Below are 27,878 nucleotides of genomic sequence, written 5' to 3'. Positions count from 1 at the left end.
TAGGACCATGAATGAGTATAGCAAGGCTACTTTTTTTTTTTTTTTTTTTTTACATACCCCAGAGGGAATCGTGCGATTGTGCTTTGTTATCGAAGAAGCTGTTGTCATAGAGTACAATTAACAGTGTCCCTTGGAGTTGTGCTTTGGGGTAGTACTGAAGTGCACACTTAGTTCTTGGAGGTGCTCACTTGCCTTTGTTTTTTTTTTTTTCTGGTTTGTGGACAACTAGGATTTTTTCTTTGGTGGCAGCTGTCTGGAGACACCCAACAGGAATCACACTTGTCAGGCTGTGTAGGAGACCTAGTGGAAAAAATGTAAAAGAAAATACCTTCAGGAAGTTGGCATTGGAGATGCCATGAGGGATATGAAGGTTTAATTTAGCAGTGAAAGGCCTCTTTGGCAGAGAGAATGGCATGGAGGTTTGTATCTCATAGAACCAGTGGTCTGTGGGACACATACTGGGAAATGGATCTACACAACTAAGGGAGCATCTGACTGTATCTTCCATAGTTCATATTTTGGAGATGGCTGCAACTGTATACAAACTCAACCTCATTTGAGGCTCCATAATTGTAGTGTGGTAGAAAATAAAGGACCTGATGAAGCTAGGTATTTGGCAAAACATCCCAAATCCTCCTTCAAGAGTTCTGACTTGGACAATTCCAAACATGGTTTCCCCTCTTCCCTTTTTAAAACTTTTTTGTTGTTGTTGTTAATTGTTAAGTCCTGGGTATTCTATGGGAAACTTAATCCATCTGTTTCCGATTCTTTCACACTTGACTTATTTGAAATGTTATTTTGTAAGAACTTTTGGATAGCCAAGCATCTTTCAGAACCATTTCCATAAGCCTTTTAAACTTATTTACTTAGAAGCAGGAAGCTGCTATTTTGCCAAGGGAACATGGATCTTAGGCCTTAGAGCCCTACTGCAGGACATTCTGTCAACCTCATTGGGATCCCCACTTGGCCAAAGTGTCTGCCCGTTCTGGACATGAGACTGCAGGGTTTCTCCCAGTTCTGTGACTTTATAGGCAGAATGGATCCAATATTTTCTGTGTTTGCTATGGAGGTTGTTGTACCTACGAGATTGATCGGTTTCTTGGCACCTTCAACATGCTTGAAGCACCAAAGGAAGTGAGCTCAGCGTGCAATTTTCAAATGCTTCTTCCAAATCAGATTTCTTCAAACAAGGTAACTTATAGCAACATGTGGATACCCATTAGAGGGCAGCTGCCTCTCCAATTTCCTTTTGGCCATGATGTCAGGAACCACTTCTTACTTATCTTTGAATCTCCATTATTTATCGCAGGGTTCAGCATAAGATAAGTGTTCAGGAAATGTGTGCTGACTAACTGCTGGCTAAGGGGTCATTGTGTGAAAACAAAATTCACAGAAGTTCTCTTCAACTAAACTAAGCTAAACCTTCCTCTTCCCCTTGCTTCTTCCCCTTCTCCTTTTTAATTCTTAAGGGATCTTTGTATATATATATATATATATATATATATATATATATATATATACATATATGTGTGTATCAGTTCTTTGAAGCAAACTTTACCTCTGCTATATAAAGAAAATAATCAGTGCTTCAGTGAAAAGAATATATGCTTCCCAGAAGCCGAGGTGGTTTAATTTCTCTAAGGGAAGATAGAAGGACTTGGAAAAATCGAACTTTTTTTCCTATGGAAAGTGAAAAAGTTATTAGACTATATTGGTTCAAGGACACCAATCTCAAGGCTTTTGTAATAATGGTTTTGGTTGGCCTACTCAGAGTTTCTAGGGGAATTTGAGACTTTGAAACATAAATGCTTCTGATCTGAGAGAGTAACACACCGAGCAAAGTAAAATCAGGCAGGAGTTATGGACAGAAGCAGATAGAGGTGTTGGTACCATAAGACTGAATTTGATGATTATGGCAAACTCTTAGTAAGCACTCCCAGCTGCCAGACACAACCGTAAATGGCTAATTTGTAACATTTGATTTAATCCTTGCAACAACCCTATAAGGCAGGAACCATTATTTTCTTCATTTACCTATGAGGAAACCAAGGCACAGAGATGTCACTCTGACATCAGAGGCAGAATTTGATCACAAGTAGCAGAATTTTAGACTGTGTTCATAACCCCTGATGAGGTGCCTGCACTGTTTCTCAGCTATACAGTATTGCGGAGGCATTTTAAACCTTTTGGCCCTCAGTACTCAGGGCTATGGTGGGACTCATAAATAATAATGATTGCTTTATCTATATTATAGGAAAGTTCTTTAAACTGTTTCAGGTGATGAATATGAAAATACTCGTAATAAACGCTGAGACATAGGTTCCTGGCTCAGAGTAATGGCTCAATCAATATTTTTTGAGTAACAAATTGAGGAAGAATAGACATAATAAGTGACTTTTCTCCCCAAATCTACTATGGTGTCTATTCACACCAGGTCTCTTAACAGATTTAACACAGCAACTCTTGAATGCAAGCCTTAACTTGACATAAAAGTAGTATAAACCTATGGGACGCCTGGGTGGCTCAGGGGTTGAGCATCTGCCTTCGGCGTGCGGCGTGATCCTGGAGGCCCAGGATCAAGTCCCACATCGGGTTCCCTGCATGGAGCCTGCTTCTCCCTCTGCCTGTATATCTCTGCCTCTCTCTCTCTCTCTCTCTCTCTCTGTGTGTGTGTGTGTGTGTTTGTGTCTCATGAATAAATAAATAAAATCTTAAAAAAATTTAAAAAGTAGTATAAACCTAAACATCTCTCAAAGATGATGTGCATTTCAGGGTCCTTCTGTCTTGAAATCATCTCATTTAATAGTGAATGCCAGGTAAGGTGGCCATTTATGGGCTTCTGACTAGGGAGAGGCAATATTGTGCATCCCAAATATTAGTGAATCTTATCATTCAAAAAGATAAGTATATTTTTGCTGAACATTCCCATAACTTAAGAGGTCAGTACCTCAGTGAAGAGCACTGTGAGCACTATGAGAGAAAGAAACATGTCTATCTTATTCAGTGTTGAATCATTAGAGCCTAAAATAGAGCCTGGATCATAATAAATGCTCAAATATATATTGAATGGTCATTGGTATTGCCCTGTATTCCCCTTCCAGCTAGAAATGGGAGCTTAGGAAGAGGTCAGAATTGGGGGCATAGCAGCAGTTATTGGCATACTGCCTGAGCAGTGTGTGGGATGAGTGCTGTCTGGGGAGGCATTCATCCCAGTCTGCTGCCCCTGGTGGTCTTCCCACTCATAAACTCTCTTCATGAATTTTCTCTTTTCATTTAAATTCAATTAGCGAACATATGTACATCATTAGTCCAGATACAGTGTTCAACAATTTATCAGTTGTATATAACACCCAGTGCTCATCACATCATGTGTTCTTTCAGACTTTCTTATGCACCCAGAGGTCTCCTTCCACAACCAAGAGCTGAGTGTTTAGTGACTGGTGACATGAGCTAGAATAAAAATCAAGATATGTATATCATACTTGATGTATACGTATCCATATATACAACATACACAAATACATGGGCTTGAACCGAATTAAATCAGGAACTCGTGGCTGACTTACTGAACTTAAACAGAAACCACCTATGAATCTCTTTCTGAGCCTTGAACCAAATTGAAGCTTCTCCTACAATAATAATGATTGAACCCCGCCCTCCCACCAAACACACACACATGCACATGAAATAAATAAAAATACTCCTAATGAAACAGTTTGAACTAGAAATGACTCTCATATATATAAAAGCTGTTGAGTTTCTAGATCAAAATATTATCCAAAGAGAACATTAACCAAACTCATATTTCATGTATTTAAATTCATTTAAGTACAGCTACATTGTATTTTATGCAAAAGATATATCCAGTGAGAGATGGATGGATCTAGTTTTTGTGAATCAAGAATTTTTTTTTCTGAATCAAGCATATTTTTAACACTAGTAGAGAATGGGATAAATAAAATAATTCCCCCATTCTGAATAGTTTTATAGATAAAGATTCCATTTGTGACAGGAGGAATTAGATGCTGGCTTATATTTTAAATCAATTTAGATTTCCATATCTTGGCTTTTCTTAAGGTGACCCTACCAAGGTACACATGAGGTTACATTTCAACATCCTGCATCAGGCTGATTCTTGGTTTCCATCATTCCTTGCAGTCTCCTTTGTCATTGAACTCCTGCTTTGATGTACTTTACAAAGCCAAGTCCAAGGGTTTACACTATAATGGCTTCCTGTCCAGGTTTCTGGTCAAAGTGTTGGGGACAGCACAGCCACCTAAGTCTTGGAACATGATGTCACTGTTCCCAAGATGTCAGCCAAAAAAATGTTCCAATACCATAGTGGTGATACTGTTTCCAGCTGTGATCCAAAGATTGCTGATGCAAGACTTTATGAAATAGCTGGATGATGGCAGTGTTCAGATTCAACCCAGGACACCCCAGGGATTGCTCATAGTACTACATCCCACACAGAGTTGACTTCTAGCCCAAGGTCAGGTTTCAGTGATTCACATAAAAGTGAGTAGATGATGTGACTGCCCTACGGTGAAATGTCTGTTCATAGATCTCTGGGACAATGAAATTGTGAAATATAGACTTTCCTAAGCACATTGCTCAGTCACTGATATTTACCATCCCGATTCATTTCTTTTTTAAAAAATGTTTATTTATTTATTTTAGAGAGAGAGGGAGAGCAAGAGAGAGTCTCAAGCAGACTCTGTGCTGAGTGTGGAGCCTGATACAGGGCTCAGTCTCACAACTCTGAGATCACAACCTGAGCTGAAATCAAGAGTTTGGAGCTCAACTCACTGTGCCACCCAGGCACCTCATGATTCCTTTCTTTTTTAAGACTTCCACATAAATACTATTTTCTAAACTTTGTGAGTTGTTGTTATATAATACCTGTCAACTGTGATTTCATGAGGTTAATACAGTTTTCACTCACACACTTTTCCTACCACTAATAGTTTTCAAATAGACTTTTTTTTTTTAGATTTGTTTTGTGGCTGTCAGCCCTAAAAACAAGACTGTCTGTTATCTTATCAACAAACATGGGTTTAATTGGGAATAACAGAGAACTGGATCTGCAACATGCAAACTATGGCAAAAGCATAGACAAGTCCTGAAAACAAAGGAAAAGAATGCTCTTTTTTTTTTCTATTTATTATTTATGATAGTCACAGAGAGAGAGAGAGGCAGAGACATAGGCAGAGGGAGAAGCAGGCTCCATGCACCAGGAGCCTGACGTGGGATTCGATCCCGGGTCTCCAGGATCGCGCCCTGGGCCAAAGGCAGGCGCCAAACCGCTGCGCCACCCAGGGATCCCAAGAATGCTCTTTTATAGAGGAAAGTGGGGAGTTGGAAAGGGCTGTTATAAACAAAAAGTTCATCAGAGTAAACTAGGCGTTTGAAGTGTAGTGGCTTTTCATTGGCTGAATTGTGGCATTCTTATTGGCTGGGCTGTTGCCAGGGGAGGAGAAAATCTTTCTTCCTCATGCCTGGGTAGTAAAGTTGGCTTATTTCTGTTCTGAATAGAAGTCACTCCCTTCTTATTGAAATCTGCAATTGGCTATGAGTGGTAGAAAATGAAAATGCCACCTCCTAGTCTCCTGACTCCATCTTGGTGAGATTTCCTTTTATTAATTTTCCAATGATCATTATGTTGCTTTTTATACAATTTCCATTAGAGTGTATCTCCTCAATTCGTCTGTAAAAATTCACTCTAGGGATTCCATTGAACCTACTTCTTTGCTGTATCCCACTGTCCAAGTTCTTAGTTGCCAGTAAGATTTCCCTAGGAATTTTTCTTTAAGATTTTATTTATTTATTCATAGAGACACACAGAGAGAGACAGGCAGAGACACAGGCAGAGGGAGAAACAGGCCCCATGCAGGGAGACTGATGTGGGACTCGATCCCGGGTCTCCAGGATCATGCCCTGGACTGAAGGTGGCACTAAACCACTGAGCCACCTGGACTGCCTTCCCCAGGAATTTTATCTGAGTCTATACTAGAGGATAACTGTAAGTAATGTGTATATAATTCTCAACTTTCAGGTAATCTTAATGTTTAGTGCTTATTTCTACTGTGCTGAAAACATTCATTCTGGAATTTTTCTCTCCATGGTTTTCTTAGAAATTAAAAATAACTATACATTTAAAATATAAGAAAAATCTTGCTGTAAAAATTTCAACAATATCTTTATTAAAAAGTTATTTTTTCCTTCTTTCTTCAGTTCCTTCTCAAGAAAAATGCTTCGAGTGGCCTTTGTGCCTAAGGAGTTAAATTTGTTTGATTTGTTGGTGTTTGGATATTTCCAGTCAGAAACTCTTGGCTACTCATTGGTTCGCTGCAATAATTATGGGTCTTTTAGCTGAAGTAAATCATCATCAGTAATAGCACCATCTTTACCATCTACTCAACACTATTTTATTTAAACATTATTTTTAACTAAGTGTTTTATCTGCATTGTCCATATTTAAAAGATGAGGGGTATGAAGTTTTAAGAGGTTAAGTAATTTAACCAAGGTCACATAGCTAGTAAGGGTCAGACCCAGCATTAATCTTTTTGACTCCTAAAGTCAGTGTGTGCATCAGTGGTATGATGAAGCCAGGTTGTACTAGTTTGTGACCGTGAATTCTAGTTACCTCTTCCCAACTCTGCCTTCAGTGATATCACATTGGTAGTTTGAAATCGTATATTTTTGCTATAGACAATCTGCACATTCTACAAACTGATGCTTTTGCTCCCTTCGAAGACCCTATTTTACCACTTTGTTTGTTGTACTTTGCCAAACTACTCTTTTGAAGAGGAAGGCCATAGAATTAAGCCATGGGAGTGGTGAAGAGAAATAATTTCCAGAAAACTTTGCCCAAATGTGTCATACTATTTTTTTTTTTTTTACTGAATGAACTATAAAAATTCCACAGCTAGAGAGATGCCATTGACATGCACCCAATATCTATCCTCTATCCCCCACAAAGCACTTCTTAGGGAAGTTGTGTCAATGTTTGCACACTCTTAACAAGGCAGTGTCTCAACTCCCATTACTTTACCATCTCCTCTGGATTTCTCACACGCTCTTGGGTGGAAAAGGGATTCTGCAAGTCTAGTTAAAACAAATCTTCAGGGACTGATTATGCAGGTCATGGATAATCCAGCCTCTCTTATCCCCTCCTCCTCCTCACCTTCTGGCCTTTTTACTGCTCATTAGCACCTCAGCCAGGGACCTGGGCTGGGGAAAGACTAAATGGGTGTGCAACTCTCGTCAGCCTATCTGGCTCCCTGCCAATAACTCTTGCAGCAGGTTTCCTTGGGAGGAGTAACTTAGAGACAAAGTAACCCTAGCATGTGTGGGTTTTATTCAGCTGAGCTCCCCACCTTGACCTCACCCACTCCCAGCACTCTCTACACTGATGCCATTCATCATTAAGCGTTGGATGCATTAACTGTTGTCCTGCTCTGTGACTCTCTTATGCATCTCAATACATTTCACAGGTGGCCAATTTAGTTAATTCCATTAACTGGATCTGGCTAAGCATTGTGCGGCATCAGAGTGAAGATTCAAATTAAATAATATTTACAGGGCTGGCCTTAGGATAAGTAAAAGGCAACTATGGGAAGATTTCAGGGACATCTCATTACCTGCTGCCCCTTAATGCTTTTGGAAATTGTACTATAAGGATAAAATATTTTTATTATATAGCATCCCCTCCTACTTACATCATTATAAAATAAAAATGTGTCCGTTAGTCAAATCTTTGAGTATGGCTATTTACTTGGATATGAATTTACCTCTTTCATTAGTGTATTTACTTATCAAGTATATTTGAGTATCTAATATATAACAGACACAGTGCTGGGATGTATTGCTGAATAAAACAGACGTGGTCTCTGCTCTCACACTGCTTGCAGTGCTGGTGGAAGGATAATCAAAAAGTAAGCTAGATAAAGGTAATTCCAAATTGTGCTAAGCAATAGGAAGCTAATAAATAGGGTGCAGCTATAAAGAATAATTTAGGGTCTTTGTGAAGAGACATTTAAACTGAGACCCATATGGAAAGCTGGGGAAGAGCAGGAAGACTGGGAACAGCAAGCCCAGAGAGTCTGAGGTGAGTTTTACATGCTGCGGAGCTTAAAGAAGGCCAGTGTGTGGAGAAGAGGGGTAGCAGGCAACTCTACTGGAGAAGTAAATGGGCACAAGGGTGAGATGGGGGCAGATTATGCAGGACCTGATAGACCATGGTAAGAAATTTAGACTTAGTATTCTACGTGCAATGGGACGGCACCAAAGAGTTTTAAGCAGGGGACTGACATGAGGTATATATTTTTTAAAAAGCCCACTCTGGCTGCTGCACAGAGAATGCCCTGAAGGGACCAGGAGTGGAGATAAGATGGTCAATTAGGGGGCTGTTGTGAGCTTCTGGATTCTCAAGAGTGGATGGTCAGACACACTGTGGTGATTGACAGTGAGGATGAAGGCAGGTGGATAGATTCAAGATACTTTTTGGAGGTAGAATTTACATGACTTATTTGATGAATTGCCTGTGTCTATGTGGGGATTAGAATTCAAGATGATCTCCAGGTTTCTGCATGAATGGTGGTACTATTTCTGAGATGGGGGAAGGCTGGGGTAGAGTTAGCTTAGGTGCCACAAAGGAGAAATCAAGTGCTGTTCTGAATATGTTTGTCCTGAGATACCTCTTGCTTGAGCTCCAGACTCCTCTTGCTCATAAAAATATTAGGAAATGCTTCCGAAATACAAATAAAAAAATGCTAACCATCATCTGAGTTTTCAGCAAGTCATAATTACTGATTACAGATCACTGTGATGAGTGTAATAATAATTAAAAAGTTGAAAATATTGTGAGAATTACCAAAATGTGACACTGAAACATGAAGTGAGCAAATGCTGTTGGAAAAATAGCACCCATAGACTTTGTCAATAGAAGTCTTGCCCCAAACTTTAAATTTGTAAAAAATACCATATTAGCCATGCAAAAAACAAAGAGTAATAAAATGAAGTATGCCTATATTTCAATCTTACAACAACTCTGGAAAGTTACTATTATTATCATTATATTTAGATGGGGAAATTGAGAAACAGAGAAATTTATTCACTTTTCAAGTTCGTGCAGTTAACAAGTTACAGAGCCAGAATTCCATCCTAGATTGTTAGAATCTGTTATATTCTAAGAGATCTCAAACTCTTAACCATCAAGTTCTATTGCCTCTTGAGAAGATGTTTGGAGAATAATCCATGTGATTTTGCCATTAAACCATTTTAATCATCTAAGTCAGTGATTCCAAAACTAGCTGCTCATCAGAATCACCTAGAGAGCTTGTTAAAATAAGATTCCCTGGTGCACCCAGACCCAAATCACTGTTAAAACTGGGGCTTGGATTCTGTGTTTTTTTTAACAAGTTTCCTAAGTGATTCTATTGTAGCCAATCGATGGAGCAACATTTGGGAATGAGAGATATAAGTTATCTTTTATTGCCTTCTCTCCTGAGAACAGATTTCCTTTTTTTAAAATAATAAATTTATTTTTTATTGGTGTTCAATTTGCCAACATACAGAATAACACCCAGTGCTCATCCTGTCAAGTGCCCCCCTCAGATTTCCTTTTTTAATGTTCTATTCCTCCCAGTTTTCAAACCATTCTCTTTGTTTGTAAGATAGAAGCTCAACAGAACTGCTAATTTTGCTTTCTGCATTCAGTTCAGATTGTTCTTCGACCTGTCCATTTATTCAAGGTACAATTTACAATTGAGGAATTGTAGTTTTACCTTCTGCTCTCATGAAACAGAAAGTCCAGATTTCTCTAAGATATTTTCAATAGCTCCAGTATTTCACCACAAATGGCTAGTGTTTCCCATTTAAAACAATTAAAATGAAGGATAAGGCCTTCATTTTATACTTTCTCGTCAGGAGCTTCCTAATTTATTCAGAATAAGGAGCAATTTTGGATATTGGTCCCATTTTGTAATTTTCATAGTTTTTAGTCCCAAGGAATGTAACCATTAAAGCTTTTCTTCAGTCAAGACTTGGGCCCCGGCAAAATGGTCAAAGAGTCAAAGACAATCTATTATGTTGTTTCAGTCAGCATTTCCATGCCACTCCTTAGTCCTATCCCCCAGTGGTGGGTCAGGACTTGACTTGGTGTGCTCTAAAGGGTTCACTAACTTTGGCTTACCTGGGACCAAGGGGGCTCCTTGGATGTGGGATTTTCAGTGCTAAAACAAGGTCAATCCCAGCACCAGGACAGTTACTCACTCTATCTGCAAGAGGACATTACTATTCTCTTCTGTGTCCCTGAGGTATTATCAGCAGGTATTCCAGAGTAAGAATAGGCTTATATTCTTAGTCTAAAAAGCAGCAGTTGGTAAATCTATGCTTGGGCAAACCATTGTTTGGATGAGCCTGCTTAGACAAAAGGCAGTCGAGAACTGAAGAATGTATCCATAAATGACTCTCTTCTTTCCTTCTACTGAGAAATAAAATACAGTTTATTGGTGTGTATCCATATGAAGGGTATGGTCAGATTTTTTCTGTTTTAACTTTAGGGTGTTCCCGTAGTACCTTAAGCATTTTTTTTTTCTTAATGTAAGTTCTACACCCAGTGCGGGGCTTGAACTCATAATCCTGAGATCAAGAGTTGCATGCTCTTCTGACTCAGCCACCCAGGCACCCTGATTCCTTGAACATTTTAACTTCTGACTGTTTCATAGAAGATGGGCAAATTTTTCTTAGGGGTCTTGATCTCTATCCTGCTTAATCTTGATAGCCTGGGCCTACATTTCTCTTCTTTGCTGCCTGTATTTTCATAGTAAGAAATTTGATGGATAATAACTGTGTCCTTTCATAAGAAAACACAGGATTTTTATGCCTTTCTTACTCAATGCCAGAAGAATCAACTGGGTGTCATATGCAAGTGTGCTCAACAAATTCCTCTTTTACCAGTGAGTCAAACATGGACTCATTCATAAGCAGGCTTGCTCCTGGAATGAAAAGTGGAGCACATCTTGGGAGAGTTCTTGGGAAGTTTCATCTCCTTGGGCGCTTTGGGGAAAATATTCTGGCCCATATGTAGATTCTATCCCAGGGACTTAAAGGGTGGATGCTTAATGCATGACCGGCTATGCTCTAAAGCTTGGCTTTTAGCTTTAGAATGGTTTTCTCAAAAAACTTCTATATATTCTTCTATATATGCTTTAAAGAGGTGATGTATGTGAGAGTAGTGTTTGAATGGTAAGGGGCTAAAAATGAGTTGGGAGACGGCGATGGGAAATCATCTGAGAAGCTAAATGTGGCATTTGAGGTAAATTTAGACCTCTCCCAAGAAGAGGGTTGGAAACCCTTATTGGCTTTTCATATGTTGCCCATCAGTCACCCTCTCTTACTGCACAGCAATCTCTTTCTGTTGAGTGTGTATCACAGATTGAAAGTATGTATTTATTTGTGTATCCCTCTGTTTAATGTTCAATCCTCCTTTAGCCTCCTCCAAGATCCTGTCCCAGATCTTGTCCCACACACTTTACAATGTTGGCTATCGTCCTCTAGTTTGCTAGTTACTTAGATTCTTCCTGTTTGTGGGACCATATCCTAAGCCTCTCAAAATGGGAGTTTAAGTTTACTTAAGAAATCACATTTATTAAACCCTTTAGAGTTTACTGTGTGTGTTGAGGGGGTAAGGTGGCATGGGCAGGGGGTTAACTCCTTTTGGGCAGGAGGCATAAAATAAATTATAGCTGTTGTGGAGCTGGCAGAAATTTTTGATGTCATCTTTTTAAATATTCCTACCCCTACTATCTGATAGATACATAATCTTCTTGTCATTTTCCTTTCCTTCTCTTTGCATTAACTGTTCTACTTCTCCTTCACTGCCTCCACCAAGTATGGCAGAGGGGCATTGTTGGACCTAGCAGCTGAGAAGGGACTGGGGCCCATTACACTGGATATCATCCTCAGTTCATATTCCCTTCTTCCACCTCCCACAGCCCCTTCCAGGAGCTTTGCCTCTACCTCACTTCTAGTAACTGCCTCAATTCCATCCTTCTTTAATGCACATCCAAATGCTACTTCTTCACCGAAGCCTTCAAATTAGAAGCCGCAGCCTCACTTTTTGTTTTCCATAGCACTTCCTTGTTGCTGATCAGATTCTAACTTGCCCTGTATGCATTTGCCAGCACATGTCACCTCTCCTGTTTTGTGAGAGCTTTCAGGCCTGGGACCTTGTCTTTACTTTTTTTGCTTCTCCATCTGCACACAGCACAAGTTTTGGCACAGAGGAGCTCTCATAAGTGCTTGTTGATTGTTGCCACTACGCCTCAAACATTGTAATTTCCCTTAATGTACTCCCAAGATGGGCTGGTCTTCCATGGGTTTTTCTCACTTATTTTTTGTAGCCATTTATAGTTTCAGCTTGCATCATTTCTTGGGAGTAATGAGTTCCATAATCATAAAATCTGTCATGGAAAATGACATTTTTATTTATTCCCTCTAGGTTTACCTCTTTCCAGCTTGAGCCAGTGGTCTCCCAATGAAAGAGTGCGTTCATTGGATGGGCATACTTGTGATTCAGTGGACTCGAGTATGTTCCCCTTCAGTCTCTCTCAGAAGTCTTACATCATCTGATTACCTGCCCCACAGTTCCTTCAATCATTTCAACTGCTCTTCTTGTTCTATACAGCTTCACATTGTATTTTGTCCTGAGGGTATAGCCTTATACCAGCAGGTGAGAAGAGGTGAAGATACAAAAGAGATGAAAGTTGAGATGACATGTCCTCAAGGAGCTTGCAGGATTGCGGGGACACTATATTTGAGCTATGGGTGCCTCTTCTCTTTCCTGGATACAAGGTTCTAGAAGCAGAGTAAAGGGGAACTCTGGGCATTTGGGAGTATAAGCCATACATAAGTGTCCACTGTTAAAAAAGATACAAGCCCCAAATGGAGTCATTGCCCCTACAACAGCAAACCAAGACTTACAGTTCCAACCTATTCTGAGAAGGTGACTTTTTAACAGTCAATCTGAAATTTCCTCATCAGCACCAGTGAGGTAATCTGTGTGATAAAAACCCTGACAGTCAGGCTCCCGGTGCATGGAGCCTGCTTCTCCCTCTGCCTCTCTCTCTCTATCATAAATAAAAAAAAAAAAAAAAAAAAAAAAAACCCTGACAGTCTTTTCTCCCACAAAAGCTGCCCTGGCCTAAAATAAACTTTTCTTTTCTTTTGCTGTCAACTTCCTTGCCTCACATTCCTTCCTATAGAAACCTTCCACTAGGTATAACTCCTCAGAGCATCTACTTGCTAGATGGGTTGCTCCCAGGTTCATGAATTGCTTAATAAAACCAATTAGATTTTCAAATTTACTCAATTGAATTTTTTTTAATACCACCAGCATGTGAAGGTGAGTCTATCTGTATAATGTACTATCTGACCACAAGTGCAATTATACCATTTTTGATAATGACAATAGCTACAATAGCAATCATTCACTCACACACAAATCATTGATTTTGTGTCAGGTAAGTACTATGTACTTTTTTCAATTTGTTTCATTTAATTTTCCACAAAAACATTGCAAAATTGATATTATGCTTTCCATTTTACAGTAAAGATTACCAATCCTCAGAAAAGTTCTTTAACCAGGCTAAATTAGTACCTGAGACTTATGGTAGATGATTTGAACTCAGATCTGTCTTAAATTCAAAGTCCATGATCTTTCTAATACACAATAAAGCACTTTCCCCTCAGAAATTAAATGGGAAAGCTGGAATTGAGGTCTTTTTCAGCAGAGATAAAGCTATGAATGACTGTTTTTCTTGAAAATTCTTTCCTAGGTGGGCAGGACATCTGATGAGTTTTCAACACTGAAAGGAAATCCATCCAGCTGGCTTAATGGTAACTATCTGGCCCTGCTTGAGGAGTGCCCAATCTGTACATTCTTTAAAAGTAAGTTAGACTCTTTGATTGCAATACATTTATTCTTTTAGGTCACTAGAGTCCCATTTAGATAATATGAGAAACAAATACTATGAAATCAATATGTGGATGAAAATATATTGAGTAATATTGTAACCTGGATGATACAATGATTAGCAGGGATCATGTTTAGCTAGGACACACTAGAATGGCTGAGGTCTATTCACACTGGTTAGTGTCTCTGTTGTACTGGTTGTTAAATATTTTGAATATTACCTCTAGGTATAAGACATAACTCTGATTCTCAAGGGAATTACAATCCAATTAGAGGAATGAGAGATCAACATATAAAACTTTAAATAATGACAACAGAATTAGATAAAAACACAAACAACACTCTGTCCACCTCAACTTGTTTTATTTTTCTTCTGAATCTATACCTACCACTAAACATGTTTTACATTTCCTTATTTTATTGTTCACTGCTGTACCTTTAGCATCTACAGTACTGCTTGGTCCTGTTGAACAAAGGGATGAATATGATAAGTTCTTAAAGCAGAAAGTATAGCTAGAGTGGTTAGGAAGAATGTCACAGGGGAGTAGAAATAGGAACAGAGTCTGGAAGGAAGAGGCAATTTTGGAGAGAAGAGGTCTAGGCAGGGAGAATGACATGGACAATAGCGTGGTGTTTATTTTTTAAAAAAAATTTAGAAGATTTAAAAAAAAATTATTATTAATGAGAGACACAGAGACATAGACAGAGGGAGAAGCAGGCTCCCTGTGGGGAGCCTGATGTAGGGCTTGATCCCAGGGATCATGACCTGACCTGAGCAAAAGACAGACGCTCAACCAATGAACCACCCAGGTGCTCCATGTGGAGTTTAGATAATATACATCATGATAGGATTTGTGAGTAAACTACTTTGGCTGGAACAAAGAGGGCCCTTGCAGTGGCCAGTTTACATCCAGAGGTGTGGTGCAGAATCTAGCAGAACTCTTTGGAGCATTTAATTTGAGGAGTGACTGTAAAGCGCTATGGAGGTGAAGCCTGTAATGGTTAACACTGAAACTTCTTCCCTCCTCATCCCCTTGCATAAAGAAATAGTGTGGATTAAAACATCATTTAGGGCAGCCCCGGTGGCCCAGCGGTTTAGCGCCGCCTTCAGCCCAGGGCCTGATCCTGGAGACCCGGGATCGAGTCCAACGTCAGGCTCCCTGCATGGAGCCTGCTTCTCCCTCTGCCTGTGTCTCTGCCTCTCTCTCTCTCTCTCTCTCTCTATGCCTCTCATGAATAAATAAATAAATAAAATCTTAAAAAAACCCCATCATTTAAAGGAAACAACAAATAGAGGTTACAGATTTTTCTCAGCTGATACTTAGAAAAGAATATCACCCACAAGAAATGTGCGAATGGATAGTGCCGATGGAGATTTTATGGATATCGCATGAGATTTTAAGTTTTTAGATTAAGGTTCTATTTGCTCCTGGTGTCCCCCTTGTTATATCATGACTTTTCCATTTAAAGTTGAACAATTTCAAACTAATTTAAAGATAGATATGTGTACACATAATTGTGCACTTGCACAAATATGAGTGCATATGTGCACACAGCATGTGCACACGCACACACACACACACGTTTTCATACATACATGTTATGCTCCCAGGCACACAGCTTCCTTCAGCCTAGTTTCTATTTCCTCTCATCTGGCAGCTTTCAGAATAATCTCACCCACCTGTTAAATCAGAGAATGTCAAGTTTAATTTATAACAGTGAGTAGAAACAGGATGCTACAGAAAGCATTTTAATTAAAATCCTTTAATTGGATACATGCTTCTTGTGAAAAGGGAGCTGTGGAGAGGGCCTCTTTGTCGGCACCTTTCACTCCAGTTTCCAGAGATTGTTGCAGGAATGGCCTTGCAATTGGAACCAGTCCTCTGGAGCACTGGGGGTGGGGCAGGGGTGTGGAGGCCAAGAGAGGGAAATTGGGAGCAATAAGAGAAAAAAAAAAACCAAAGGGGTAAATGGCCACGGATTTTGTGCAGAAACACAGCCTTTGTGTTTTCCGGAGGCAGTTCTGCCGAAACCTATTGGTATCATTTCAAGTTGGTTTCTCCTTAATCCTTTCATCATCCTTAGGATGGGATAGTTTCCAAGGCGAACCCACAAATACCCCAGACTTCAGGCACTGGCTTAGGAAATCTTGACAGTGTAGGTCAATTGGTGATTGTGGGAGGTGGACAGATGACAATATGGGGTTGGGGGAGGCCCAGCCTTTGCACCTGGGGTTCCTTAAGTGACAGCACTTAGCACTATCCAGTCCATACTGCAGGAAAGAAAATGTTGGACTCAATTAGAGGCCAGTTTAAGGAAGGGACAGTGTGCAAAAGTGGGGGCCCCAGCCTGGAAACCATCCCAAGACTCATGTGGGGTGACAGCAAGAGAGTGTGCCAAGAGAGCAGAAAGGCATGGAAGTATTTTACTGGCAACACTCAAAGTAGCTGAGAAAAGTGGGAACTGGAAGTAGTTTTAGTGTCAGGTATGTTGCCAAGGAAACAGAAGACCCTAAACTGAGCTCATTAAGGATAGGGGAGGGTGAATGGGTTTTTACCTTCTTGGTTTTGCTTCAACTTGCTCTGCCAGAAGGTTATTCAAGAGGGTCTAAATGACACTGATTCTTTCTTGTGAAATAAGAAAACCAGTACTATGACATCTAGGTAGAGAGAAGAGACACAGGCTGAAGGATTTTTAGATGTTATACATCCATTGCCATTGTTGGGCTCCTAGAAGCCCTGGTTGACAAGGAAACAACGGTAGACCATTCTATTTGTTTACAAAGATTGGTTGCTTCTTGTAGTGGGCTGGTAAATGTTTAACAACCAGCTCCTGGATGGGGAGAAAAGTCTGATTTGTAGCATTTTCCAAATGCCATACTGTAAATATTTCCACCATAGCTGATTTCAAGATTCTGATGGTTTAACAACCAGTTGGATAAATTCGTGAAATTAAAAAAAATTGGCTGTTAAAAGCCAGTATGAGCTGGACCCAACACATCATTGGTTCTTTCCTGCCCTGTTAAGCTTTCTTGCAAAAGGTGTTTAGTTTCCTCTTCCATTGTCTTTGTGATTGGCCAAATGGCTTACTTTGGCCAATGGGGTATAAATGGATAACATAAGCCATATCCAAGCAAAGGTTTAAATGTGCTTGTATGGTTTACCCCTGCTAGCTCCACTGTCTTTGAGCTTCTGCCCTCTACTTTGAGAATAACGGGTCCCAGTTAGTGGCTGATCCTTCAGCCTGGGTCCCAGCAAGAAAAGACACATGGAGCCTCCTAAATTGAGCTGTTCTCAGCATAGCCCGGCAGAGCCGCAGCCAAGCTGCAACCTTTGCACAATGTGAGCAAAGAAATGAATGTTTGGAGGAGGCGGGGCAAGGTGGCAGAAGAGTAGGGTCCCCAAGTCACCCGTCCCCACCAACTTACCTAGATAACTTTCAAATCATCCTGAAAACCTATGAATTCGGTCTGAGATTTAAAGAGAGAACAGCTGGAATGCTACAGTGAGAAGAGTTTACGCTTCTATCAAGGTAGGAAGATGGGGAAAAAAATAAAGAAATAAAAAAGCATCCAGTGGGGAGGGGCCCCTTGAGGAGGAGCTGGGCTAAGGCTGCAGAGCGAGAGCCCCCAGGACAGGAAAGCCCCGTCCCGGAGAAGCAGGAGCTTCAAAAATCTTCCCAGACTGAAAGGCGCTCACAGGGAGCTTCGGCAGGATCCCAGGAGGGGCAGGGATGCCCTCAGGCTCCCAGGGGCACTAACAGAGGACCTGCGCCCAGGGGGAGAGCACGCCACGCCCCGCGGCCGAGCTCCATAAAGGGCTGCAGCGCACGCCTTGCGCAGCCCGGGAGCAGCTCAGGCAGCGGCTCTGCGTGGAGGGGGCTGCGTGGCCTGGGAGCGCCATTCCAGCGGCACAGGCCCCGGAGCCCAGGGCGCGGGGGGACACAGCCCAGGATCCGGTGCTCCCCCCCGGACAGGCGGAGGCGGGGAGGGCCCAGGACAGCGAGGACGCTCCTGCTGCAGGGCGCCTCCGGGCTGTGCTGATCGGCGTCCCCCACACCCGGAGCATCCAGGCCCGTGCAGACTGAGAGCTGCGGTAGCTACTGCAGGAGCTGACTCCAGGGCTGGAGAGCTGGCCGCAGCCACTGTTGTTGTTCCTCCTGGTGTCACCTTGTACCTGGGACTGAGCAGGGGCCTCACAGGATAAACAACTCCCACTGAGCCGTGCACCTGGCAGGGGGCTGGGCAGTTCCCCCAGGTGCACACACCTGAGAATCAGCACAGCAGGCCCTCCCCCAAAAGACCACCTGGAAGGACAAAGGAAGAGCAAGTTCTTGACCAAGCAGCACTGGAAAGTTCTAGGGGAAGTTGAGGGATTTACAGGATATAGAATCAGAGGATACTCCCCCTTGTTTTTTGTTTTGTTTGACCCCCCTTTTTTTTTCCTCTCTTTTTCTCCTTTTTCCAGTACAGCTTGTTTTTGGCCACTCTGCACTGAGCAAAATGACTAGAAGGAAAAACTCACCACAAAAGAAAGAATCAGAAACAGTACTCTCTCCCACAAGAGTTACAAAATTTGGATTACACTTCAATGTCAGAAAGCCAATTCAAAAGCACAATTATAAAGCTACTGGTTGCTCTAGAAAAAAGCATAAAGGATTCAAGAGACGTCATGACTGCAGAATTTAGCTAATCAGGCCGAAATTAAAAATCAATTAAATGAGATGCAATCCAAACTGGAGGTCCTAATGACAGGTTAACGAGGTAGAAGAACAAGTGAGTGACATAGAAGACAAGTTGATGGCAAGGAAGGAAACTGAGGAAAAAAGAGAAAAAAAAGAGAAAAACAATTAAAAGATCATGAGGATAGGTTAAGGGAAATAAATGACAGACTCTGAAGGAAAAATATACGTTTAATTGGGGTTCCAGAGGGTGCCAAAAGGGACAGAGGTCCAGAAAGTGTATTTGAACAAATCATAGCTGAGAACTTCCCTAACTTGGGAAGGGAAATAGGCATTCAGATCCAGGAGATAGAGAGATCCCCGCCCCCCAAATCAATAAAAACCACTCAACACCTTGACATTTAATAGTGAAACTTGCAAATTCCAAAGATAAAGAGTAGATCCTTAAAGCAGCCAGAGACAAGAAATCCCTAACCTTTATGAGGAGAAGTATTAAGGTAACAGCAGACCTCTCCACAGAGACCTGACAGGCCAGAAAAGGCTGGCAGGATATATTCAGGGTCCTAAATTAGAAGAACATGCAGCCAAGAATACTTTATCCAGCAAGGCTCTCATTCAGAATAGAAGGAGAGATAAAAAGCTTCCAAGATAGGCAGAAACTGAAAGAATATGTGACCACCAAACCAGCTCTGCAAGAATTATTAAGGGGGACTCTGTAAAAGAAAGAGAAAGGCCAAGGAAACAATCCACAAAAACAGGGATGGAATGTCATGATGACACTAAATTCATATCTTTCAATAGTAACACTGAACGTGAATGGGCATAATGACCCCATCAAAAGGTGCAGGGTTTCAGACTGGATAAAAAAGCAAGACCCATCTATTTGCTGTCTACAAGAGACTCATTTTAGACATAAGGACACCTACAGCCTGAAAATAAAAGGTTGGAGAACAATTTACCATTCAAATGGTCCTCAAAAGAAAGCAGGGGTAGCCATCCTTATATCAGATAAATTAAAGTTTATCCCAAAGACTGTAGTAAGAGATGAAGAGGGACACTATATCATACTTAAAGGACCTATCCAACAAGAGGAACTAACAATCATGAATATTTATGCCCCGAATGTGGGAGCTGCCAAGTATATCAACCAATTAATAACCAAAGTTAAGGGATCCCTGGGTGGCGCAGCGGTTTGGCGCCTGCCTTTGGACCAGGGCGCGATCCTGGAGACCCGGGATCGAATCCCACATCAGGCTCCCGGTGCATGGAGCCTGCTTCTCCCTCTGCCTGTGTCTCTGCCTCTCTCTCTCTCTCTCTCTGTGACTATCATAAATTAAAAAAAAATAACCAAAGTTAAGACATACTTAGATAATAATACACTTATACTTGGTGACTTGAATATAGCGCTTTCTACAATTGACAGATCTAAGGACAACATCTCCAACTAAACAAGAGCTTTAAATGATACACTGGACCAGATAGATTTCACAGATATTAAGAACTTTACATCCAAACGCAACTGAATACACATTCTTCTCAAGTGCACATGGAACTTTCTTCAGAATAGACCACATACTGGGTCACAAATCAGGTCTTAACAGATACCAAAAGATTGGGATCATCCCCTGCATATTTTCAGACCATAATGCTTTGAAAGTAGAACTAAATCACAAGAAGAAGTTTAGAAGGATTTCAAACACGTAGAGGTTAAGGACCATCCTGCTAAAAGATGAAAGGGTCAACCAGGAAATTAGGGAAGAATTAAAAAGATTCATGGAAACTAATGAGAAAGAAGATACAACCATTCAAAATCTTTGGGATACAGCAAAAGCAGTCCTAAGGGGGAAATACATTGCAATACAAGGATCCATCCAAAAACTGGAAAGAACTCAAATACAAAAGCTAACCTTGCACCTAAAGGAGCTGGAGAAAAAACAGCAAATAGATCCTACACCCAGCAGAAGAAGAGAATTAATAAAGATTCGAGCAGAACTCAATGAAATAGAGACCAGAAGAACTGTGGGACAGATTAACAAAAGCAGGCGTTGGTTCTTTGAAAGAATTAATAAGATAGATAAACCATTAGCCAGTCTTATTAAAAAGAAGAGAGAAAATACTCAAATTAATAAAATCATGAATGAGAAAGAAAGATCACCACCAATACCAAGGAAATACAAACTATCTTAAAAACTTATTATGAGCAGCTTTATGCCAATAAATTAGGCAATCTAGAAGAAATGGACACATTTCTGGAAAACCACAAACTACCAAAACTGGAACAGGAAGAAATAGAAAACCTGAACAGGCCGATAACCAGGGAGGAAATTGAAGCAGTAATCAAAACCCTCCCCAGACACAAAAGTCCAGGGTCAGATGGCTTCCCAGGGGAATTCTATCAAACATTTAAAGAAGAAACCATACCTATTCTACTAAAGCTGTTCAGAAAGATAGAAAGAGATGGAGTACTTCCAACCTCGTTCTATGAAGCCAGTATCACCTTAATTCCAAACCGGACAAAGACCCCACCAAAAAGGAGAATTATAGACCAATCTCCTTGCTGAACACAGATGCAAAAATTCTCAACAAGATACTAGCCAATAGGATCCAACCATACATTAAGAATATTATTCACCATGACCAAGTGGGATTTATCCCTGGGATGCGAGGCTGGTTCAACACTCATAAAGCAATCAATGTGATTGATCATATCAACAGGAGAAAAAACAAGAACCGTATGATCCTCTCAAAAGATGCAGAGAAAGATTTGACAAAATACAGCATCCATTCCTGATCAAAACTCTTCAGAATGTAGGGATAGAGGGAACATTCCTCAGCATCTTAAAAGCCATCTACGAAAAGCCCACAGCAAATATCATTCTCAATGGGGAAACACTGGGAGCCTTTCCCCTGAGGTCAGGAACAAGACAGGGATGTCCACTCTCACCACTGCTATTCAACATAGTATTAGAAATCCTAGCCTCAGCAATCAGACTACAAAAAGAAATAAAAGCATTCAAATTGGCAAAGAAGTCAAACTCTCCCCCTTCGCAGATGACATCATACTGTACATAGAAAACCCAAAAGACTCCACCACAAGATTGCTAGAACTCATACAGCAATTTGGCAGTGTGGCAGGATACAAAATCAATGCCCAGATGTCAGTGGCATTTCTATACACTAAGAATGAGACTGAAGAAAGAGAAATTACAGAGTCAATCTCATTTACAATTGCACCCAAAAGCATAAGATACCTAGGAATAAACCTAACCAAAGAGGTAAAGGATCTATACCCTGAAAACTACAGAACACTTCTGAGAGAAATGGAGGAAGACACAAAGAGATGGAAAAATATTCCATGCTCATGGATTGGAAGAATTAATATTGTGAAGATGTCCATGTTACCCAGGGCAATTTACACATTTAAAGCAATCCCTATCGGGATCCCTGGGTGGTGCAGCGGTTTGGTGCCTGCCTTTGGCCCAGAGTGCGATCCTGGAGACCCAGGATCGAATCCCACGTCGGGCTCCCGGTGCATGGAGCCTGCTTCTCCCTCTGCCTATGTCTCTGCCTCTCTCTCTCTGTGTGACTATCATAAATAAATTAAAAAAATAAAATAAAGCAATCCCTATCAAAATACCATGGACTTTCTTCAAAGAGTTGGAACAAATCATCTTAAGATTTGTGTGGAATCAGAAAAGACCCCGAATAGCCAGGCGAATATTAAAAAAGAAAACCATAGCTGGGGGCATCACAATGCCAGATTTCAGGTTGTACTACAAAGCTGTGGTCATCAAGACAGTGTGGTATTGGCACAAAAACAGACACATAGATCAATGGAACAGACTAGAGAATCCAGAAGTGGACCCTCAACTTTATGGTCAACTAATATTCGACAAAGGAGGAAAGATTATCCACTGGAAAAAAGACAGTCTCTTCAATAAATGGTGCTGGGAAAATTGGACATCCATATGCAGAAGAATGAAACTAGATCACTCTCTTACACCATACACAAAGATAAACTCAAAATGGATGAAAGATCTAAATGTGAGACAAGAGTCCATCAAAAACCTAGAGGAGAACACAGGCAACACCCTTTTTGAACTTGGCCACAGTAACTTCTTGCAAGATACATCCACGAAGGCAAGAGAAACAAAAGCAAAAATGAACTATTGGGACTTCATCAAGATAAGAAGCTTCTGCACAGCAAAAGAAACAGTCAACTAAACTAAAAGACAACCTACAGAATGGGAGAAGATATTTACAAATAACCTATCAGATAAAGGGCTAGTTTCCAAGATCTATAAAGAACTTATTAAACTCAACAGGAAAGAAACAAACAATCCAATCATGAAATGGGCAAAAGACATGAACAGAAATCTCACAGAGGAAGACATAGACATGGCCAGCAAGCACATGAGAAAATGCTCTGCATCACTTGCCATCAGGGAAATACAAATCAAAACCACGATGAGATACCACTTCACAGCAGTGAGAATGGGGAAAATTAACAAGGCAGGAAACCACAGATGTTGGAGAAGATGCGGAGAAAAGGGAACCCTCTTACACTGTTGGTGGGAATGTGAACTGGTGCAGCCACTCTGGAAAACTGTGTGGAGGCTTCTCAAAGAGTTAAAAATAGATCTGCCCTACGAGCCAGTAATTGCACTGCTGGGGACTTACCCCAAAGATACAGATGGAGTGAAACGCCAGGACACCTGCACCCCGATGTTTCTAGCAGCAATGTCCACAATAGCCAAACTGTGGAAGGAGCCTTGGTGTCCATTGAAAGATGAATGGATAAAGAAGATGTGGCTTTTGTGTACAATGGAATATTACTCAGCCATTAGAAACGACAAATACCCACTATTTGCTTCGACGTGGATGGAACTGAGGGGTATTATGCTGAGTGAAGTAAGTCAATCGGAAAAGGACAAACATTACATGGTCTCATTCATTTGGGGCATATAAAAATTAGTGAAAGGGAATAAAGGGGAAAGGAGAGAAAATGAGTGAAAATATCAGTGAGGGTGACAAAACATGAGAGACACTTAACTCTGGGAAATGAACAAGGGGTAGTGAAGGGGAGGTGGGTGGGTGGGGTTGGGGTGACTGGGTGATGGGCACTTAGGGGGGCACTTGGTGGGATGAGCACTGGGTGTTATGCTATATGTTGGCAAATTGAACTCCAATAAAAAAATTTAAAAAAAGAAATAAATGTTTGTTGTTATAAGGGACTAATATTTGGGGGTCTGATCTTCACCGAATCAATAAACATTGAACAACTGTTGGCACAGAGCAAACACTATGGAATTGTATCTAGGTTATGTAAGGGGATTAGAGGTTTTCAATTCTGAGAGAAACCTCAAAGCATAGTCATTTCAACAATCACATGATGTTTGAGTGGCCTCTAAAATATCCCTGTCAAATGTTTGCCTGTTTTAATTGTTCTCTTTATATATGAAAATCTGTCCAATGTTGGGGATCTTGGTACGGCTTGAACATGCTCATGCCATCTTTGACAGCTTCTGAGTGTTGGGAGATTCTTCCTTATGTGAACTACAAGCCTTCTCCTTTTTGCAGGCATCTATTATGCTTAGTCCTACTGCAAGGTGACATGGAAAGTGTAATTATTCTACAAGAAAGCTCTTCAGATGCTTGAAAAAAATCTGCATTATCCATACTTAATCTTCTCTGCACGCCAAACTCTTCAAAATTCTGAGGAGGAAAAATGTAAACCTAGAATTCTTTACCCAGTGAAAGTATTAGTTCAAGGGTGGGAATGAAATAAAGATTTTTCCAAACCAAACCAAACCAAACCAAACCAAACAAAACAAAACAAAAAAACAAAAAACAAAAAAACAAAAAAACACCAAAAAACAGAAAACCTCCCAAAAAAACCTTCCACTGGACTTAATTTTGAGGCCTGTCACCATTTTGAATATATCTACTTTTTATGTACCTACATGAATGACTTATTGGAAGTATAGAGGACTTTTAGACTCAGAAATAGGCCCAAGAAACGAGAAGCTGAAATGTTGGTACACTTAAGGCAATATGAGACAAAGGTGTAGACCTATGAAAGGAACAGGTGAAATGCAAACTCCTGTGTAAGGCTAGTATCTGGAAGAGTAGAGATGAAGTGATTCCCCAGAATGCATCACAGGTATATGAAAAGATAGGAAATATGAACAGGAGATTAAGAAACATGATGGCTAGAATGAAAAGGATAATATATATCTAATAAGTGTTCTAAAGAGAGAAAATGGAGAGACTAGGGAAATTTATATTTATTCAAAGATAAATAATAGCTAATTTTTTTCAGAATTAAAATCCATATGTGAACACCCATTTGAAAAAGCACAATGAGACCTGAGTGACACGAAGAAAAATATGTTCATGCTTCACAGATTATACATATAGTAAAACCATATTATGAAGTGTGAAAGACACAGTTAACCAGAGACTGAAGAAGTTGCCTAAAAGAAAAATTGGATAAAGAGGTTAATACATGAAAATCCTTAAAGAGCTAAGGAAAAAGCCCCCAGAAATTGTTTCAGCTTAGAATTCTAAAGTCTTATTGAAGAATTTAGACCATTCATAGGAGATTATTTTTCAGAAAGAAGGAATTCAGAAGGAAGGGAAAGCTATAAGAAGAACATAAGGTAAAAGAATTAGTAAACATGTAGATTTTAAAAACTTGCAAAATATGGGAGGCGGTTGTCATAGCTAAGTCACTTAGGGTCCTGTATTTTTCTGGACATAGATATCAATTAACTTTAGACTTTATGTCAAATATACATGTTAAAAATGAAAGATATGCACAAAAACAATAGTGATAAAAGGTGTAATGTCCAAAGTAGTAGAGAAATTAAAAAAAATGGAAACCAAAATCACTATATTTTGGTAAAAGTATAAAAACATTGAGAAAAAGAGCACATACTAACTGTATGGTTATTTCCTAGAAGGAAATGACATGTAGTGAGGTGGAGAGGGAAATTCATCGAACATATTTGCAATATTTTACTTATTTAAAAAAATCTGAAGCAAATCAGGCCAAATGTTAACATATTAAGTCTGGAGAGTGGGTATTTTGGTGTCTGCTACATTAATTTATTTTTACTTTTTGTATGTTTCCATTTTTCACAATTACAAATTCTAATAATTAAGAGTAAATACAAATGGCTAAAATTGACAACAATGCTAAAATTCATTGGTAGTCAGAAAAATAAAATTTCAACTAAGAATGAAATATTAAATTGAGACCATCCATCAGATAGGTAAAATTTTAAAAAGCTCTAATAAGAACTGCTGAGATTTGCATGGACAAAGATAGTGTTTTCCAGTGGAAGCATTATGACTTTATCAGAAATTAAAATAAAGATAAGGCCCTTTAACAATTTTAATTTTTTTTTTTTTTTAATTTATGATAGTCAGAGAGAGAGAGAGAGGCAGAGACACAGGCAGAGGGAGAAGCAGGCCCCATGCACCGGGAGCCCGACGTGGGATTCGATCCCAGGTCTCCAGGATCGCGCCCTGGGCCAAAGGCAGGCGCCAAACCGCTGCGCCACCCAGGGATCCCCCTTTAACAATTTTAGTTCTGGGAATCTATCTCATCAAAATAAAGGATATTTATTTATTATATTTATGTTAGTATGAGCAAAATATAGAAACAAAACAAATAACCATTCTTATGGTATGATTAACTAATTTGTATGTTCACATACTGATATGTTATGTAATACATTTTAAAAAAGAACGAATTAAAGGTATAAAAATTTACTTGAAGATTTTCCATAAAGAATTGTTGTGTGAGAAAAACAAAATGTAGGGGAAAATGTATGCAGTATGATTCTGTTTTGTAAAAAAAAAACAAAAGATTCCTTGCGTGTGCAAATATATGCATATATCAGTATAAGCATTATATAATTACATGAAGCTAGGAAAAAAATAATAAAGCAGCGATAAACTTGGGCTTCTTTGGTGTGAGTGAAGACAATCGGGATGCAGATGGGAGAGAAGGGTGAAGGAAAGACAACCAAAAAAAAAAAAAGCAAAAATTCCTTAAAATAGCCACTGCAGCTTGCTTAATCAGAAGAGGATGCAACTCTTGGTCTCAGAGTCATGAATTTGAGCCCCACATTGGGTATAGAGATTACTTTAATTAATTAATTAATTAAAAAAATAGCCAGTGTGCATGATAATCACACTTATGCATTTAAGTAAAAAAAATATGTATATATTCATACATATAAAATTCAAATATGTAATTGTAAAGTAAAAGCAAATAATTAAATGATGAAAAGATTAAAACAATCTTTACATAACTTGTTTGGCAGGCATTTCTCTGCTTATACTTCAGTTATCACTATGATCTGACTTTTTATTTTTTAGTCTCTTGTCACCTTATACCTCATGTTGGAACTACTCAGCAGTTCTCTTACTCTGAGCACTGTCACTCTTTTATCTGGAATATCTTCCGTACCAAGTTGAATGAATGTACCTATTTGCATGGGAATAAATGAATTAAATTAATAAAATTTGCAATATAGTTGAGAAACTGAATTTAGAGAGGCAGTTGAGACGGAGGTCAACAATGAAGCCACCTAGTCTGAAAAGGAATGGGCATATGACTTGTGACCACTGGAAGAAGTGTTGGGTGCTAGTAAGATCAATTGGATGAGACTGATTATAAAGTGTCTGGAAAGACTGGCACAGAGCACCACACTTGAGACAGTTTTTACCAGAAAGCTGCTATTTGTTTTCAAGCAGTGAAACAACAGCATCAAAAGGAGAATTTAAGGAAGATTTGTTATCTATCAGTAGTATTCAAGACAGGGAAGAAACTAAGTAGTTTTGGTAATTCAGAGACTGATGAAAAATTGGCATAGGGGAAAGGAGAGGAAGGAGAATGTGGGTGGCCGTAAAGGGATAACTGGCAAAAGTATATGATTGTCTGGATATCGTGAGTGGAGGTCAGGAACAAGTCCAACAGGACTTCATTTGACTTGAGTAATTAGGAAGAAGTTGGTGTCACTGGTTTAGAATAATTAGATATGAAAAAAAAGAATAATTAGATATGTAAGTACAAACACACACTGGTTAATTGTAAATAACACAGTTAAACTGCAGTGTGGCTTTGGTATTAACGATTCAATTAATCCTCACACGGCTGTCTTTGATCTCTGCCACCAGAGGTGGAGAATGTAGACTGTATGCTAG

At 39.8% G+C, this 27,878-nt stretch overlaps 1 long non-coding RNA gene across 1 annotated transcript; it reads right to left on the bottom strand.

The window, feature by feature from the left end:
- Nucleotides 1-171: 171 nt before the first annotated feature.
- On the bottom strand, nucleotides 172-16,709 carry LOC112665043 (uncharacterized). Its single transcript, XR_003140180.2, has 3 exons — nucleotides 16,537-16,709; nucleotides 15,577-15,660; nucleotides 172-300 (listed from the first exon to the last, which is right to left on the bottom strand). It is a non-coding gene; the product is annotated as an uncharacterized LOC112665043 (long non-coding RNA).
- Nucleotides 16,710-27,878: the final 11,169 nt, after the last annotated feature.

This window comes from Canis lupus, chromosome 17, assembly GCF_003254725.2.
Source record: "Canis lupus dingo isolate Sandy chromosome 17, ASM325472v2, whole genome shotgun sequence".
In the NCBI taxonomy this organism is placed as follows: domain Eukaryota; kingdom Metazoa; phylum Chordata; class Mammalia; order Carnivora; family Canidae; genus Canis; species Canis lupus.
The sequence above is the reverse complement of the archived record's forward strand: the minus strand, read 5'-3'. Positions and strand labels throughout refer to the sequence as shown.